Source organism: Nelumbo lutea, chromosome 7, assembly GCF_056320005.1.
Source record: "Nelumbo lutea isolate HS-2025 chromosome 7, American lotus-T2T, whole genome shotgun sequence".
Taxonomy (NCBI): Eukaryota; Viridiplantae; Streptophyta; class Magnoliopsida; order Proteales; family Nelumbonaceae; genus Nelumbo; species Nelumbo lutea.
Genome location: NC_142690.1, coordinates 51,296,555 through 51,315,186, shown reverse-complemented (window position 1 = coordinate 51,315,186; position 18,632 = coordinate 51,296,555).

The window sequence follows — 18,632 nt, the reverse complement described above, 5'->3', positions numbered from 1 at the left end:
CTTGGTTCATAGAATAGGTAACCTACAGAGCCTTTTGGGTAGCCTACAAACAGGCAACGGCTGGTCTTGGGTTCTAACTTGTCTGCATTCGTTCTTTTAACGTGTGCTGGACAACCCCAAATCTTCAAGTGTCTGACACTTGGTTTCTTTCCAGTCCAAAGTTCATATGGAGTATTCGGAACCGATTTGGTTGGAACCCGATTCAGCACGTAAATTGCAGTCTCTAATGTGTAACCCCAAAAGGATGTGGGTAACTCTGAGTGTATGAGAAGCGACCGGACCATATCCAATAAGGTCCTATTCCTCCTCTCTTAAACACCGTTAAGTTGTGGTGTAGCAGGAGGAGCTAATTGTGATACTATCCCATTGTCCTTTAAGTAGTCCCTGAATTCGTTAGAGAGATACTCGCCACCTCGATCTGATCAAAGGGCTTTAATTTCTCTCCCTAACTGTTTCTCGACCTCTTGTCTAAACTCTTTGAACTTTTCAAAGTATTCAGACTTGTGTCTCATTAGGTACGCGTAACCATATCGTAAGAAATCATCTATGAATGTGATGAAATACACGTGTTGATTTCATGTCCTAACACTCAGGGGACCACATACATTAATATTTATTAGGTCAAGTGTGCCTATACATCTTTCAGGCTTACCGTTAAATGACCGTTTCGTCATCTTGCCTTGTAGGCATGGCTCACAGGTGGGAAGATCTTCTACAGTTAGAAAATCTAAAGGACCATCCTTTACCAACCTTGTGATTCGGTCAACAAGGTTGATCGAATGTGGCCAAGTCGGTAATGCCATAGTCACGTGAGATTAACTGTATCACGGGCTCTCTTCTTGGGGATTTCAGCCGATGTAGTTTTAGTTATGTTAGTTTCTAGAAAAGGATGTAGAACATAGAGACCATTCTCCAGTTCCCCGTATGCGATGAATCTGTTATTTCTTTTAATAGTAATCGTATTACTAAAGAAGACAGAATAACCATCTGCATATAGTTTTGAGACAGAAATCAAATTTCTCCTTAAATTTTGTACATAAAGGCAATCTTTCAGTACAATTCTTCATTCTCTAAAAAGTAATTCCACAGTTCCTATGGCCGCGACTGCAACAGTTGTAGTAGTCCCCAAGTAGAGTGTGACTTCTCCTTCACTCAGCCTTCTGTTTACCTTGAACCCTTGTAGTGAGTTACACGCATGAGTTGAAGCCTCAGAGTCAATACACTAGGATGTAGAAGCTACCAATAAATTGGTTTCTATAACACAAGTTTTGAAATTACCTTTCTTGGATTCCAGGTAGGCAGGATAGTTCCTTTTCCAGTGGCCGGTCTTCTTGTAGAGGTGACAGGCATTCGATGCTTTATCTTTCTTCTGCTTCTTACTCTTAGTGGCTTTCTTCTAAGGCTTCTTTGCCTTCCTCTTTCTCTTGCCCGTTTTGCTTATTTCAACAAGCATAGCTATAGGTTCATCCTTTCTAATCAGTTCTTCGGTTCTTTGCAACATATTGTTGAGCTCTTGCAAGCTGACATTCAGTTTGTTCATATTATAGTTCATAATGAACGGATTAAAGGAAGGAGGCAAAGAATTAAGGATAGCATCTATCTGGGTTGCAAGGTCCATCCCGGATCCAAGAGCCTCCAGTTCGTTGATGTATCCTATCATCCGAAGACAATGGTCTTGAACTTGTTCGCCCTTGGTCATTTGAGCGGTCATGAACTGTTTCAGGACCTTTTGTCGAGTAGAACGATTCTGCTCTTCATACATCATCTTGAGACTGTCCAATATGTCCTTGGCAAGTTCGATCTGATCGAACTGCCTCTGTATTGGGTTGTCCAAGGAGGCAATGATGTAACACCGGGCAAGGAAGTTTTTCTCCTCCCATTCCTGATAGTCTCTCCTTCGAGCCTCAGAAGCCCTGTCGCCCAGACGCTCTAGGGCAGGATTCTTTGCCACTTTGTCTAGCTTTTCAGAAGCTAGGACCAGCATAAGGTTCCTGTACCAGTTGACATAGTTTGGGCCCTTAAGCTTATTGTTGTCAAGAAGCTTTGAAAATGATCCGTTTGCCATTTTCTGATAAAAGAGCAAACATCAGTCCACAACCTAATTTGATTCATGTTCATTACATAGATATGGATTTTAATCTACGGTCCATTTCCATTTATTCATCTCTGAGATTTCTCCTTTCTCAGTGATAGAGACAATGGGTTGTCTCTGGAAATGTGGGAAACCACATAGGGTGCATGGAGCCAACTGTTTCAACTGCATTACCCCACCACCTTTATGTGAAGGATCATATCCACTCATCATATGAGTTTTCCCTTTGGCCTCTGTCAAACAAGGTTCAGAGCCATTTTTAAGTAAACCTTTTGGTCCAGTGAGTGCTTACCCATCATATTCGTGAACGCCAAGGTACTATGAGAGAGTTTCCATTTTCTGGTGAAGCCCCTCCCACATCGGTCTATGACGCCCCTATCATATTATGAAACACTCAAACAAGCCCAATAGCAAATGGATAGCCCATTTTCTGGTGCATTTCCTCATTACTGAAGGACCCATCATCATGCTAATGATGGAAGGCCTTTAGAGAGTTCATCATATGAATCTCCCTATCACATGCACTCATATCAGTTGGAGGGAACAGTTATTACGCCCTAGTTTGATTTAGGTCAAACCAAAGTGACTCCCACTGACTTTCATAAAGTCAGATTTTGGTGGGCCTTAATCGGCTAGGGTTCCGCACGTAACCTCTTGATGTGTGGGGCCCACCACTGAGGGAAGGTCATCCAATGACCAAAAGGGACACCATGGCAATGATGTGCATTCAGCCATGGTGTGCGCAAGAGCCACTGTCGATTTAGCATGGGCCAAACACTTATGGCCCATGTACGCAGCACATCACACATCCATACATCTCATGCAAGGATTCAATCAATTAATCATCTGTAAGGCCCATTGGAAGCCCGTTTTAAATTCATAATATTAACCATTAATATTATCTAGGTATATGGGCTGAAGTAGGGTTACCTAGTTCGACCCATATAGCTTTATACTTTGAAGTGGGCTTTTGGCAGTTTTAACTATTTAAAACTGGGCCTTTACAGGTTGGGCCGAATTAACCATTTAATTAAATATCAATCCTCAGGCTCATTAGTGGGAAACTTAGGGCTGAATTTCAGCCTTGATTAAACCTTAGATTTGGTCCAAACAGTTTGAACCCATCTTGGTTCGAATGGGTCTAGGGTTTGATCTTTAATTAAATATTTAATTCAAGAAAATAATCTGAAATTAAAGAACTGATAAAACTAAATCAAGAATCAGTCAAATAGGGTTGTTCGCACAATCCATCCTGCAAAATAGAGGTTAGATCACAGATTGTAGTTTCACAAACTGTAAATCGCAGGTAGCGAATGTCCCATCTGCGAAATCTCCTTCCATGCGCCGCCATCTTCAATCCAAAATTAAATAGAAAATAGAAAACCTAATTTCTATTATAATTACATCAGATTGAATGCCTAATACATTAAGTCTAAAATAAAAAAAAAACTATTTACAGACCAAATTTAATAAATAAATCCAGAAACTGCAAATCTTGCAGGTTCCCTACGCAAACCAAGAAATCAATCTCCTCTTGTACGAATAACCCATAAATCAAGAAAATCATAAAGAATAGTTCTAAACAATAATCAGATTTATATAAAATTAATTTTAGATTATTTTCCCATCAATTTTTGGAACAAATTTGCCAAACCCATATCTGCGCAAATCAGGTAGAATGCCTTCTGCCCATTTGCGTAGGTTCAGATCTGAAACAAATTGGTTCAAGATTTGAATCATGGCTCTGATACCACTAAAGGAATAGGATATCCATCACATGGACGCCCAAAAATTGTGGAATAAGGGGGGCAAAATTCAAAAATTTTTTCTCTCCCTTCAACTGGGAATCGCATTCCCTATTTAGAAAATCATATTTTCAATGATCATTCTTGAACCATAAACTGAACCAGATCTGAACCAAAAGGAGTAGGGAGGGATTATACCTGATACGGAGAAATAGTATCTCCCAATGGAGGTGTTCACGCCCAAGGAAGGATCCAAAATCTGCTCCCACTGAAGATAGCACAGTGTAGAATGGAGCAGAATCAGTAGTATTCTTCCAAAAGAACTTGACCCTTCGCAAGAATCAACAGGATGGCTTGTGAATACAGCTCCAGTCAATCTTTTCTCTAAAAGATTGGTACCAAGATCAAATCTTGATTACTTCTATAGAGAGTAGGAGATCAAACTGTTGGAAGCAGCGACTACAAGAAGGAGGCGGCAAGAGAGTATTCGCAGGGTGCAGAATTCTCTCTTCTTGTGATTTCAACTCTGAAAACAACATTGTGTTGGTTGCATATCAAAAGGCTGTCGCCCCCTCCTCCTTTTATAATCTTAAAGGGATCAGCTCCAAATCTCATTTGGAGTTGCTAATCCAAATCATATTTGGATAAGAAGTCCCTTTAAGTGATAAGGGATAACCCTTATCTTATCTGTAGATCAGATCAGCCATCTCCTAATCTAATTAGGAGGCTTCCAAATCTAAATCTTATTTAGATCTTGGACTCTCTAAGTGGATAGGGTCTGGGCCCAATCCTATCAGCTGATCCATTTCAGAATTCGCCCCTTTAAATGACTGGTCAAACCAGCCTAGTTCGAAATGGGCTTAAGGCCCATTTAAGGTTATGTACTCAATTAGCCTTCCAAACTGCTGCTCAGTTGGGCTTCCTTGTATGGCGTGGGACCCAAACATTGATCTACACATTAGCCACATGGGTTTGGCCCAGCCTTTGTTACAAGGCCTGGCCGAATACATTGTTATGGACAGTGCACCCCCTGAAACCCATCTTATGGGCTCTATGGGCCCAATACTTACCATAAGTGGTCCCTGGGACAAGCCACCTTGTAACACTCAGGGATTGTGGGCAAATGCAAGATTATCCCATTAGGTATTATCCTCAATGGTCTTACACTTAACCTCTCAGTCCATAATGATCATACACTACCCGACAAGAGAGGACCTCTCCCTCGGCTGCAAAGAACAGTGTTGCACTCTTTGCTTCTATGGATCCCAAGAATTAAAACCTTTTGCAAATCATTTTGAAACCATAATATATATACTTTTATATTCCATATAAAATATATTTTGCAAAACAAATCTCAACGATTGAAATCAGCTATGGGCAGTCTTGGTTTCCATCAGTGAGAGTGCTGTTAGACAGTTTTGTATGCCCTTAGCTTCAATCAAAATGATGTACTTTATGAGTTTATTGTAAATGAATAAAAGTGCATATTTGATTCATGTTCCCTTGGTATATTTTTGTGTAATACCCTTAAACTGGACACTTAATGAGACTCGTGTTAGTTTAGAATGTTCACAGCCAGTGGGTCGGTCTGGGGAGACCTATCTTGACAAGGCTTACACTGTGGTGCCACGAGTCGGTTGGGGTGAACTCTCTCAGCTGCCAAGGTGAGACCCTAGGCACATACAGTGTAGGATTAATTGAATCTTTGAACTAGACCAGATTTCCAGTATTGCCCTGGACCTTGGATATTGATGGGCAAAACTGGAAAGTTACACCCGACCCCTAGACTCGATTATGATACTGCATTAGGTGTTGGATTGGGTTATCTTTGATGTACCAATCAGTGAGATCCTTAGCGGGGGTCAAAACCTGGGTATGTTGGAATAGTCTGAGAATTCATCTTAGTGGGTGATCATAGTGACAGGATCAGCCCCTTTGTCGGACAAAGGTAATGATTGGGGATGCACTCTCACTGATGGAAACCAAGACTGCCGGCAGCCGATTTCAATCGTTGAGATTTGTTTTTGCAAAATATATTTTATATGAGATATAAAAGTATATATATTATGGTTTCGAAATGATTTGCAAAAGGTTTTAATTCCCAGGATCCATATAAGCAGAGAGTGCAACACTATTCCTTGCAGCCGAGGGAGAGGTCCTCTCTTGTCGGGCAGTGTATGATCATTATGGGCTGAGAGGTTAAGTGTAAGACCATTGAGGATAATACCTGATGGGCTAATCTTGCATCTGCCCACAGTTCCTAGGTGTTACAAGGTGGCTTGGCCCAGGGACCACTTAGGGTAAGTGTTGGGCCCATAGAGCCCATGTGATGGGTTTCAGGGGGTGCACTGTCCATAATAGTGTATTCGGCCAGGCCTTGTGACAAAGGCTGGGCTGAACCCATGTGGCTGATGTGTAGGTCAATGTTTGGTCCCACACCATACAAGGAAGCCCAACTAGGCAGTAGTTTGGAAGGCTAAAATGAATACATAACCTTAAATGGGCCTTATTCCCATTTCGAACTGGGCTAATTTGATTAGTCACTTAAGGGGCGAATTCTGAGATGAACCAGTTGATATGATTGGTTCCAGACCCTATCCACTTAGAGAGTCCAAGATCTAAATGAGATTTAGATCTGGAAACCTCCTAATTAGATTAGGATATGGCTGATCTAATCTGCAGATAAGATAAGGGTTATCCCTTATCACTTAAAGGGACTTCTAATCCAAATATGATTTGGGTTAGCAACTCCTAATGGGATTAGGAGCTGATCCCTTTAAGTTTATAAAAGGAAGAGGGGGCGGCAGCCTTTAGACATGCAATACAATCCAGAGATCCTTGTCTTCAGAGCTGAGATTACCAGAAGAGATAATTTTGCACCCTGCAAATACTCTCTTGCCGCCTCTTTCCTACAGTCGCTGCCTACAGTAGTTCGATCTCTAGTTCTTGGGAGAAATCAAGATTTAATCTTGATACCAATCTTTTGGAGAAAATATTGGTGGGAGTTGTATTCACAAGCCGTCCAGTTGATTCTTGCGAAGGGTCAGGTTCTTTTGGAAGAACACTACTGATTCTATTCCTCCCTACACTGCGCCATCTTCAGTGGGAGCAGATTTTGGATCCTTCATTGGGCATGAATACATCCATTGGGAGATACTATTTCTCTGTATCAGGTATTATCTCTTCCTACTCCTTTTGGTTCAGATCTAATTCAGTTTATGGTTCAAGAGTGATCTTTGAAAATATGATTTTCTAAATGGGGAATTCGATTCCTAGTTGAAGGGAGAGAAAAATTTTTGAAATTCACCCCCTTATTCCGCAATCTTTGGGCATCCATGTGATGGATTTCCTATCCTTTCAAGTGCATCCCCAATCATTACCTTTGTCCGACAAAGGGGCTGATCCTGTCACTATGATCACCCACTCAGATGAATTCTCAGACTGTCCCAACATACCCAGGTTTTGACCCCCGTTAAGGATCTCACTGATTGGTACATCAAAGACAGCCCAATCCGAGACCTAGTGCAGTATCATAATCGAGTTTAGAGGTCGGGTGTAACTTTCCAATTTTGCCCATCAATCTCCAAGGTCCAGGGCAATATTGAAAATCTGGTTCAGTTCAAAGATTCAATTAATCCTCTACACTATATGTGCCTAGGATCTCACCCTGGCAGCTGAGACAGGCCACCCCAACTGACTTGGTGGCACCACAGTGTCAGCCTTGTCAGGATAGGTCTCCCCAGACCGACCCACTGGCTGTGAACATTCTAAACTAACACGAGTCTCATTAAGTGTCTAGTTTAAGGGTATTACACAGAAACATACCAATGGAACATGAATCAAATATGCACTTTTATTCATTTACAATAAACCCATAAAGTACATCATCTTGATTGAAGCTAAGGGCATACAAAACTGTCAAACACATCTAACTATCAATTTCCTTTCTAAGCTTATGTTTGTGCATTTGTTTCAATCTCTCTTTTGTTGGCTACTTCAATATAATGTATTAGGCATCAACGTTTGTAATTTTATCCTCTCACAGTAGTATATATGACTAGCCGAGCATTATAACATACAAACATGATTTTAGGATACAATACATTGGAGTTTTTCCTTCGAGCATTATCTTCTTATTTTTTTCTTCTTCCTCCTTTTTATTATTGGTTTTGTTCTACATGCATAAAGGATAAGATCACTGGCTTTGTTGTATTATAAAACCGAAGGTTCAATTTTGTTGATATTGGTAATCTTTTAGAATATTTCTTCATTAGAAGACTACTCACCACACCATATCTAGATACATTTAGAATTATCCCAGGTCAACTTAGATTGCACTAGTGTATTAGAGGCTCATCCAAGATGCTTTGGCTCATTAGAGGTCTAGCTAAGATGTCCAAAGTGTAGCAAGAAAGCCTAAGTTTCCAGCCTTAATTTCTTGCCCACAACTCATTTTGTCACCCCATGATAGTTCACCCCATGTAAAAATCAATAAAATTGGAAGAAAATTATTATTGTAAATTAATTACAATACTTTCAAAAATTCAAGAAAACTTGATTGTTTTGTTGACTATAAAGAAAATTTTTGTGTCTAATGAAGCATATGGTACAAAGTGAGGCATACACCTCTTTGAAGCGAGATGTAAAATTTTTAAAAAATTAAAAAAGTAAAAAAAAATCAAAAGTAATACTAAGAATAACATCAATAAAAATACAAATTTAATTAAAAAAACTAAATGTTTTAAAAATCCTACAAGTTCAAATTTAAATACATAAACATAGTAGCATATAAAACATTTTCAAAGTGAAAATGTAGAAATATATGAAATGTATTTAAGTGCTCAACAATTCAAGCATGTGAAGCTTTCAATATCTTTCTTTTTTCCCAATTGCATTACATCAAGTAGCTAATATGATGCTAAATGCTTGGTATTCTTAATTCTACGAACCATTTTTTGTATCAAGTACCTTGAGGCAAGCCCAAATAAGTGCTTGTTAGGTCGTAAATTATTTCGTTGTATATAAAAATAGTAGTTTTGTAATGTTAGAGATAGTTATTATTTCTAGGAAAATTGTTAATGTTCTCTCTTCCCTCTTAATATTTATTTTTTTCATAAAAATAAGAACCACAACTAACTAAAATTACATGCTAAATCAATATTTTTTATATATAAGTTAATAATTTAAGACCTTGAAATGGACTTACATGGGCTTGCCTCAAGAGGCTTGGTTTAGGGTCCAAGGGTAGATCTCCCGATCTCAACTTATAAATTTCTGTATTTCAAACATTTAAACATAAAAATCATTTGAAACTATGAAGATTAAATGAAGAGATAACAAGAATGCATATATTTTTGCTTAAGTTGCACTCAAACAACTTTGAGTTTCAAATTTTTCAATTCTTGATTTTTTTTTCTTTTAGTTCTTTTAACAAATCTTCATAAGTTTAGTTTTGGCTATGTAGAAGGTGTTGGGATTATGTCTTATTTTTTACAACTACTAGATTAATTTTAATCTAATGGTTGGTGTGGTCCCTCTTTAGGTTAAAGAAGTTTTACATATAAAAGCTTTCTTTTGTATGTAGGGTTAACGTTTTTGGGAGAAAAGGTGTGAGAGAAAAAATACAGAGTGCTCTTGGTGTGAGAGTGGTTTTTCTCTTGTTTTTGTTCTTCAGGTTGAGAGGAAAGGGAGAACGGGTGTACAAGGGTAAGGGTTGATTTGGGCTGCAAGCCGCAAAATAATTGTACTGTTCTCAGTTTTCTTTCATAGTGAAGAAAAAATTTTGTTTCTCCCATGGACGTAGGCAGTAAGGCTGAACCACATAAATCTTTATGTTCTTTGTAGTGCTTGTTTTATTTGTCTTTGCTTGGATTTCATCTTTTTGCTGCTATTAGATTTCTTTTGGTTGTTATTTCAAATAGCTTGTGATTTTATATTGTGAGTGGTTGTTGTGAGGCCCCAACAAAGTGGTATAAGAGCTCCTAGATTAGTGTTTACAAGGTGTTTGTAAAATTGCTTAAGAGATAATGGCAGAAAAAGGTACAGGTTCTTAGTTCCAGATTGAGAGGTTTGATGGCAAAGGCAATTTTTCCCTATTGCAAAGTAGGGTAAAGGATATCCTGGTTTAATAAGGCTTGCCTAAAGCATTGAAGGGAAAGGATGAGAAGCCAGAAGACATGAAGGATGCTGATTGGGAGGACATTGAGTCAAGGTGTATTAGTATGATTTAATTGCTCCTAGTTGATAACATTATGTTTAACATTATGGAGGAAGATTCTGCACTAGAATTGTGGGATAAGCTGGAGAAGCTTTATTTGGGAAAAAGCTTAACTACAAAGCTATATCTGAAGTAGCAATTGTACAGGTTGAAAATAGAAGAAGGTGGGAATATCCTAGAACACCTAAATGTGTTCAATAGTATCTTGGATCAACTAGGGAAAGTTGATGTCAAGGTGGAGGAAGAAGAAAAGGCCCTTTTGCTTCTTACCTCACTTCCTGATTCGTGTGAATACTTGGTGACAACATTGTTGTACAGGAAAGATACAGTAGCTGGAAGAAGTTACTGCATATCTTCTATCTAATGAGGTTAGGAGGAAGCCCAAGTATGAGAGCAGGCAAGACTTTGCATTGATCACGGTGGAACAAATTGAAAAGGAAGGTCGTTTGACAAGGGGTCTGAGAGCAAAAAATCTACATCCAAGGCCAAGGAAAAGGACAAAGTACAGTATTATAGATGCAAAGAATTTGGTTACATGAAGAGAGATTGTCCTGCATGAAAAAGGAGTTGGGATGAATTCAGAAGCATGGCAATTGCATTTAATGATGATAGAGACATTCTCACAGTCTCCGAAGGTATGTGCAATTCTTCTCCAAATGAGTGGTTTTTAGATTCAGAATGTTCTATGCATATTTTCTTTATGAAAGAATATTTTGACACGTTCCAAGAGAGGAAGATAGGTGGTGTCTCCTTGGGTGATGAGTCAACATGTAACATTATGGGTATTGGGACTAGTAGAAATCTACTAAATTAAAAAATATAAAAGAAAATTAGTTGCTTGAAGAGAGGAGGAAGAGAGAAGGAAGAGAGAAGGAGAAGAAGAAAAGTTGAAAAGAAAATAGAGCAATAATCTGGCCGCCCCCTTCACTTATTATTTGTACTAAAATAATAGAAGAGTACAAAGATAACTATGCCCTTATAGGGTGGAAAAACATAAAACAACATATATTACACTCAAGAACATAATAAAATTTAGACTCACATAACTATTGTGGTCCCCACCTCCTATATAACAACTAGCATAAAACATCTACTCAGAAAAACATCATAAAACTAATTAATCTTCAACACTCCCCCTCAAGTTAGGAGCAAACGTCACACATTCCCAAGTTGCGTAGATCATGTTCAATATTGTTCTTTGTCACCCCTTTAGTGAAAACATCAGCCAGCTGCAACTCTAAAGAGACATAAGGCAAACAAACTTCTCCAGCTGCTGTTACCCTTTCTTTTATAAAGTGTCTATCAACTTCAATCCACATACACAATCAGAATTGACACCAGAGCATCTCTCCTGTTTACAAAGAGGGTGTGATCAGACTGTGTCTGTGTGTATCCAAAATGGATGAGTTCCCCTCTAAACCTGTTAAACCAAGCCCTAGGTGACTATTTCAGTCCATATAGAGATTTTTTGAGTCTGCACACCTTTCCTTTACTGACATTTTCATAAAAGCCTGCTGGGATGTCCAATTATACCTCCTCCTGTAAATCACCATTGATGAAAGCATTTTTTACATGAAGTTGGAACAAGGGCCATGAATAGGTGACTGCTAGAGATAAAAGGATACGAACTGAACTCATCTTAGCTACTGGTGCAAAGGTTTCCAGATAATCAACACCATAGGTCTGAGTATACCCTTTTGCTACTAACCTTGCCTTGTACCACTCTATCTTGCCATCGGCTTTATACTTCACTATGAATACCCATCTACATCCGATTGTCTCCTTGTATGGGGGGAGATCAACTATTTCCCAAGTTTGGCTTTTTACCAAAGCATCCATCTCATCTTGCATGGTTGTTTTCCACTCAGGTTTGGAGAGAGCCCCAATAACACTCCTAGGTATAGACACAGAATCCTGGGAAGAAAGAAAAGTATGGTAGGAGGGTGATAAGGCACTATAGGAAAGATGGTGTGAAATGTAGTGGGTTGCACACTTTCTCTTACCCTTACAAAGTGCAATGGGAAGATCAAGGTCAGTGGGATCAACTGCAACAATGGTGTTAGGGACAAAAAAATTATCATCAGAAAACATAACAAGCTCAGGCTCAAGAGGAATACCTAGAACTCTATCTGCCAAATCTGGAGTTTCAGAAGGATTGACAGAGAGTGGTGTAGGTTGAGGATGTGTGGACTCAACCATCATCTACCAGCGCTGATATTTCTGTGAGGATGCCCGTAGTGGCTCAGGTAATGAAACTAGAGGTGCAGGTGCTGGCTGAACTGATGGAGGCATCACAGAAACAGGAAGAGGAACAGGTTGTGAGTTCTCCTCCCTAAAACTCTCCCCCTGAGTAGAACCACTCGAGAAGAAGAATGTAGATTCAAAAAAGGTAACACCCATAGTGACAAATTTACTCATCGACACTGGCTCATAACAGCAATATCCCTTTTGGTTCTAAGCATACCCAAGAAAAACACATTTATTGGCCTTAGGATCCAATTTCTTGCGATGAAGGCCAAGAATGTGAACAAAAGAAACACAACCAAAAACCCTTAAAGGTATATGAAATATCTTTCCATTTGGTAAAAGAAGGCTAAATGGCACCTTAAACCCCGAAGTTTGTGAAGGAACATGGTTAATCAAATGCACGGCTATAAGAACTGCATCTCCCTAGAACTGCATAGGAACTGAAGCACACACCATAAGACTCCTTGCCACCTCCACAATGTGTATGGTTTTCCTCTCAGCAACTCCATTCTGTTGTAGTGTATATGCACAACTGCTCTGATGAACTACACCGTGTTCTAAAAGATACGTGGTTAGGTCCTTCTCAAAGTACTCTCTGGCATTAGGAATCTCGTCACGTGATCTCATCAAATATATCCAAGAATATCGTGTATAATCATCAACAAACAAGAGAAAGTAATGGAATCCTCCCATGGAAGGGACTTGATATGGCCCCCATACATCAGTGTGAACAATATTAAAAGCAAAAGTACTTCTTTTATTACTTGGTTTAAAAGATTGTCTACAATGCTTTCCTAACTAACAACTATCACACTCCAAAGTAGATAATTAAACAGACTCAAACAACTTTAGGAAAAGACATTTCAAAAAACAAAAAGAAAGATGTCCCAAGCGATTGTGCCAAAGCATAATCTGGTTCACTGACTCTTACCCACTACTACTGCTATTGCTAACATGATGGCCCCGATGTTTTAGAATCTCATCCAGAAAGTAAACTCCATTCACCTCACGACCACTCATAATCATCTTCTTTGACTCTAAATCCTTCAAAACACAATTACTAGGAAGAAAGGTCACAGAATAATTCAATTTTTTTGTCAAAAAACTAACAGATAGTAGGTTGGTATGAAGTCTAGGGATATGTAAAATAGAAGACAGAGTTATATCATTGGTCACTCTAACTGTCCCCTTCCCAGCAATGGGCATATGTGAACCATTTGTTGTAGTGACTTTGTCTCTGCCAGAGCACAACTGATAGGAACTGAAAATGGTAGGGGCATTAGCAGTATGCTCAGATGCTCCTGAGTCTATAATCCAGGGAGGTTCCTCCTTACCTAAAGTGGATGCAAGATTTGCAGTTGCATATGAACTACCTGTATGTGCAAAGGAAGTGGTGTAGTTGGCTCTTGTATTCTGTTGTCCATCTGGAAGGCTAGAGCTGGATGAATCTTTCTTACTCATAAGTTGTCCAAATCTCTCCAATTCTGTTCTCACTACTGCTACTATAATGGATTCCCTATCAGTTTGGGAGAGAGGGGCTGAAGAGTCTCCTGTAGTGGCTACATTTGCATTTCCCTTCTTGTTTCTTATTCGAGCAGGCATAAGATTTGGATGAAACTCCAACAAGTGTCTTTGGTATGTTTAGGCTTCTTACAATAATCACATGCCAATCCTTCTAGTCTCACTACACCCCCTATCTCCATTCGGCTTAGGTTTTGTTGTACCAACCATAGCCGACTGGTCAATCTCAGGCTGTCTCAGCATTACATTCCTCCTACTCTCCTCTGTAGAGACAAAACCATAGGCCTGAGAGAGTGTCACACCCTCCCTAGAAAGAATATGCTGCATAGTAATGTCAAATTTAGGTTCCGACCCTGCCAAGAACTCAAAAACCCTATTCCTCTCTGTCTATGCTAAGTTGCTGCATCATTTACACTTTCCCATACCACACTTTCTAAGTGATTTATTTCCTACCATAGGGTTTTCGGCATGGAGAATACACAACAAGAGGTCTTTCTCCCTGTTTCATACTTATCACCTGATTTCTTAACTAATAGGCTCTAGCTTCATTTTTCTTATGAGAGTAGGTTTCAATCACTTCATCCCAAATCTCCTTAATAGTATTAGCTAATAGGATTTTGTTTGCAATATGAGGTAACATAGAATTACACAGGCAGAACATTACCATGTAATTCTCTTGCACCCATTGGGAAGAGTCTGTATCAGGTTTCTTCTCCTACCCAGTGAGATACCCTAATTTTCCACGGGCACCAATAGCCATCTTAGCTGATTGTGCCCACTCCAAATAATTTGTACCATCAAGTTTTACTGTAATAATGATCCCAGACCAAAAAATATCACTACTACCTTCAACACCCATTCCCACAGTACCGGTAGATTTCATCTCGGTATTCCAATTCTCCATCCTACTTCAAACAATTCAACACTAAGAGAAAAAATAGATTGGAGACCTTCAAAAAATAATTTAATATCACATACACAGAAGCCAACCCTTCTGGAATAAGAAAACCCTAGCTGGAAGGAAATCTCTCTCCTCCCCACGCTTCCCAATAGAGAAAAAAGTGAATCGATCACTCTAGGAGGCCCAAAAAATTCTAGAAATCAAAAGAAAACTAACAATACCCGGGAGCCCAAGATCAGATAAAAAACAAAGAGTCCAACTTTTTTGGAACTCTTCCCCATACACCAATTCTTCCTTATTTTGATGCCAAATAGTAGATCACCTTCCTGATGTCTAGATCCCACCAAAAACTCCAAGAACTAGGCAATCTATAACAGATCGATTAGCCTTTTACTACTTCATGTGGTCGGTTGATCTAGGGCTTCATGAGAATGCTTCAAGAAACCCTAGTTGATGCTCTGATACCAAGTAGAAATCTATTGAATTAAAAAATATAAAAGAAAAATAGTTTCTTGAAGAGAGAAGGAAGAGAGAAGGAGAAGAAGAGAAGAAGAGAAGAAGAAAAGTTAAAAAGAAAAAAGAGCAATAATCTAGTCACCCCCTTCACTTATTATATATACTAAAAAAATAGAACAATACAAAGACAGCCATGCCCTTATAGGGTGACAAAACATAAAACAACAAAACACAATAAAATTTGGACTCACAAAACTTTTATGGTCCCCACCTCCTATCTAACAACTAACATAAAACATCTACTCAGAAAAACATCATAAAACTAATTAATCTTCAACAAATAAAAATTAAAATGCTTGATGGAGTGGTTTGTACTTTGGGTGGTGTGGCATATGTTCTGATAATGTACAGAAATCTAATATCACTTAGCCAGTTAGACTCCAAGGGATGCAAGGTTTTTGCTGTAGGTGAAATCTTGAAAATCACACGTAACAGTATGGTCCTAATGAAGGAAGAAAAATGTAAATGTTTGTATCATCTGGTTGGGAGTACAGTGGTTTCCAAGACCTCAACGGAATGTTGGAAATAGAATATGTAAAGTAGTGTGAACACATAAAGGGTCTCTTTTGCGAATAGAGTATAGACAAGTGCTGCAAGTTTCCAAGGTAGAGATGATAGTGAGAGGAAGATTCTTATTGGAAGAGAGGAAGGATCAAGGTCCCTCTCTAAAGTTAACTAGGATTATTAGCTTGGGTACAGTTACACGGGTGCACTGGCCGTCTTGTTTGAATCAGGTGGAGTCAGGACCGAATGATTCAAGTTATGTGTAGCTAGTGATGTTTTAAGGCCAATGGAGGTTTGCGGTATTTGCAAACAGGTGGTGGTGCAAATAGTATATCTCTTAAGGTGGTTGAAAAATAAGCCAAGGTAGAGATTGTTGGGATTGTGTCTTATTTTTTACAACCGCTAGATTAACTCTTATCAAATGATTGGTGTGGTCCCTCTTTAAGTTAAAGAGGTTTTACATATAAAAGCTTTCTTAGTATGTGGGGTTAAGGTATTTTGGGAGAAAATGTGTGAGAGAAAAAATACAGAGTGCTCTTGGTGTGAGAGTGGTTTTTCTCTTGTTTTTGTTCTTCGAGTTAAGAGTAAAGGAAGAATAGGTGTACAAGGGTAAGGGTTGGTTTGGGCTACAAGCCGCAAGGTACTTGTATTGTTCTTAGTTTTCTTTTACAGTGAAGAATAGATTTCGTTTCTCCCGTGGACGTAGGTAGTAAGGCCGAACCACGTAAATCTTTGTGTTCTTTGTGGCACTTGTTTTATTTTCTTTGCTTGATTTCATCTTTTTGTTGCTATTAGATTTCTTGTGGTTGTTTTTTCAAATACCCTGTGATTTTATACTAAGTGGTTGCTGTGAGGCCCCAACAGAAGGTTTCTAGAAAGCTACAGATTGAAAGAAGAGGAGGTATTAGAAGCCGTCTAATACAATAGACATTGTTCCAATGAGTGAGTTGACCAATACTTGTAACCCATGGAAAATGGAGGTATTTACCACCATGTCCTCGTTCATTAAGTAGTATGTCATTTTCCTAGGAAAATGCACTTACTTGGGCAAATGTTTCCGGGAAAGCACTTGCTCGTATAAGTGTATTTACAAGTGTTCTTTTGTTTTCAAGGTAAAATTATACAATTATCGTTTTATCCATAAAAGTGTCATTATTGAAGGGATAATATTGTCCCCATCATGTATTAGCAATTTTATACATGTGAAGGGAAAGTGATTTATCCAAGTCTAAAGAAGGTATTACTTACTTGGATAAATGAGCCGCTTTGAAGTCATTATTTTCCATAGGACCCACTAATACTCAAACAAGAACAGGAATTTCTTTCTTTTTCATGAGACCCACCAACTTACACATATTGTATGATAGACTCAGTTTGGGAAGAGTAGAACTACAAATATATACATTACAAATACATAAAAAACAATACAAAATACAAGGTTTTACACTACATATTTATATTTATAATCTTTCCAAATTGAACCATATGAAGAGATATGTTACGATATAAAACCTAGTTAGATTACATCATAACCTCAAATATCTATTTACCAATAAAAAAAAACTCTAATATTTATTTTTAAATTTTGTTTTGATTTAGCAGCAAAAGAATTGTTTTGATTTAAAATAAATTTACTCTATTTTCATCGCATTTTATTTAAACAAATAAAATAGTCCATATGACCTGTTGAACCGTTGAACCTGTGATCCAATAACTAAAACAATTTTGCATCCGGTCCAATTCTGATAAAATTGACCAAATATAACATGTGCCATATTCAGGTGGCGTAGTGGTTCGCCACGGAGATTAACCAGGCCAGCTTGAAACATGATTTTTTTTTTTTTTTTTTTTTTAATTATGTGCTTTTGATGTGATCTTACAATTTCAGGTGGGGCTAACTGGGATGTCAACGGATTGGATCCGATAAGATTTGGTTATTCTATCCAACCCGACCAACCAAGTTCCAATCGTCCAAGGCTGCACATTTAATTCTGTGCTTTTAATTCTGCAATGTTACGGGTTGGCTTCGATGGCTTATCTCCTTAACCCGACCTGATTAAGGCTGACAGGACACTATCTTTATCACTTAACCCAATCCACTGACAACCTTGGATGGGGCCCATCTAACGACCATATGAACATCAGCACATGGTGAAGTTATGGAGCCCAAACCCAAAACCGTGTCTCTTGGTTGCCCATATATATGTGCGCTTCAGTCCTGTGGGAACATGTCTTTATTTTTTTAAGAGAGATTCGAATGTCTGACGTGTGAGTATTGTATATTCTCCACGTGTCAAGTTGTGGGCCGTTTCTTAGGGCATCTTTGGACGTTATTGATAGTCCAAGACCAAATGATCCGTCCAAGTGGTAAAAATAAGGCGGGTGACCCGTTCGATCAGAATCTTGGCATAAAATATGTTCATCCATAAACGAACGGTCAATGGGACCAGAATCTCGACACTGTGGGGTCAGCTGGATAAATGAGAGAAGCGTGAGAACGACAGTTTGGTGGGTTGTTTCTTACAGGATCAAATGTTCTGAACAGGGATAACGTGGGACCCTTCCTTTTAATTATGAGGAAATTAGATGGTCCCTACAGCAGAAGAAAATGACGGAAATACCCTTAATGGTTGTACCCTGTGCAGGCTAGAATCCAAAAACTTAGAACGAAAGCGACGAGTCATGGCCGTCCAACGCAGTGACTCCTTCGGTCAAACTGCGGTCAAAGCAAAGTCTGGACCTGTCCGAGCTGGCGAGATATAAGAAACCGGAGAAAAGCTTGCTGACGTGGTCTCAGGCCTTCTGTTTCAAAATTCTCTACAGTTCATCTCGTAAGGTTGGAGTCAATCATCGCACATCACGTTAGCTTCGTGCACGTGGGGCCGCGTG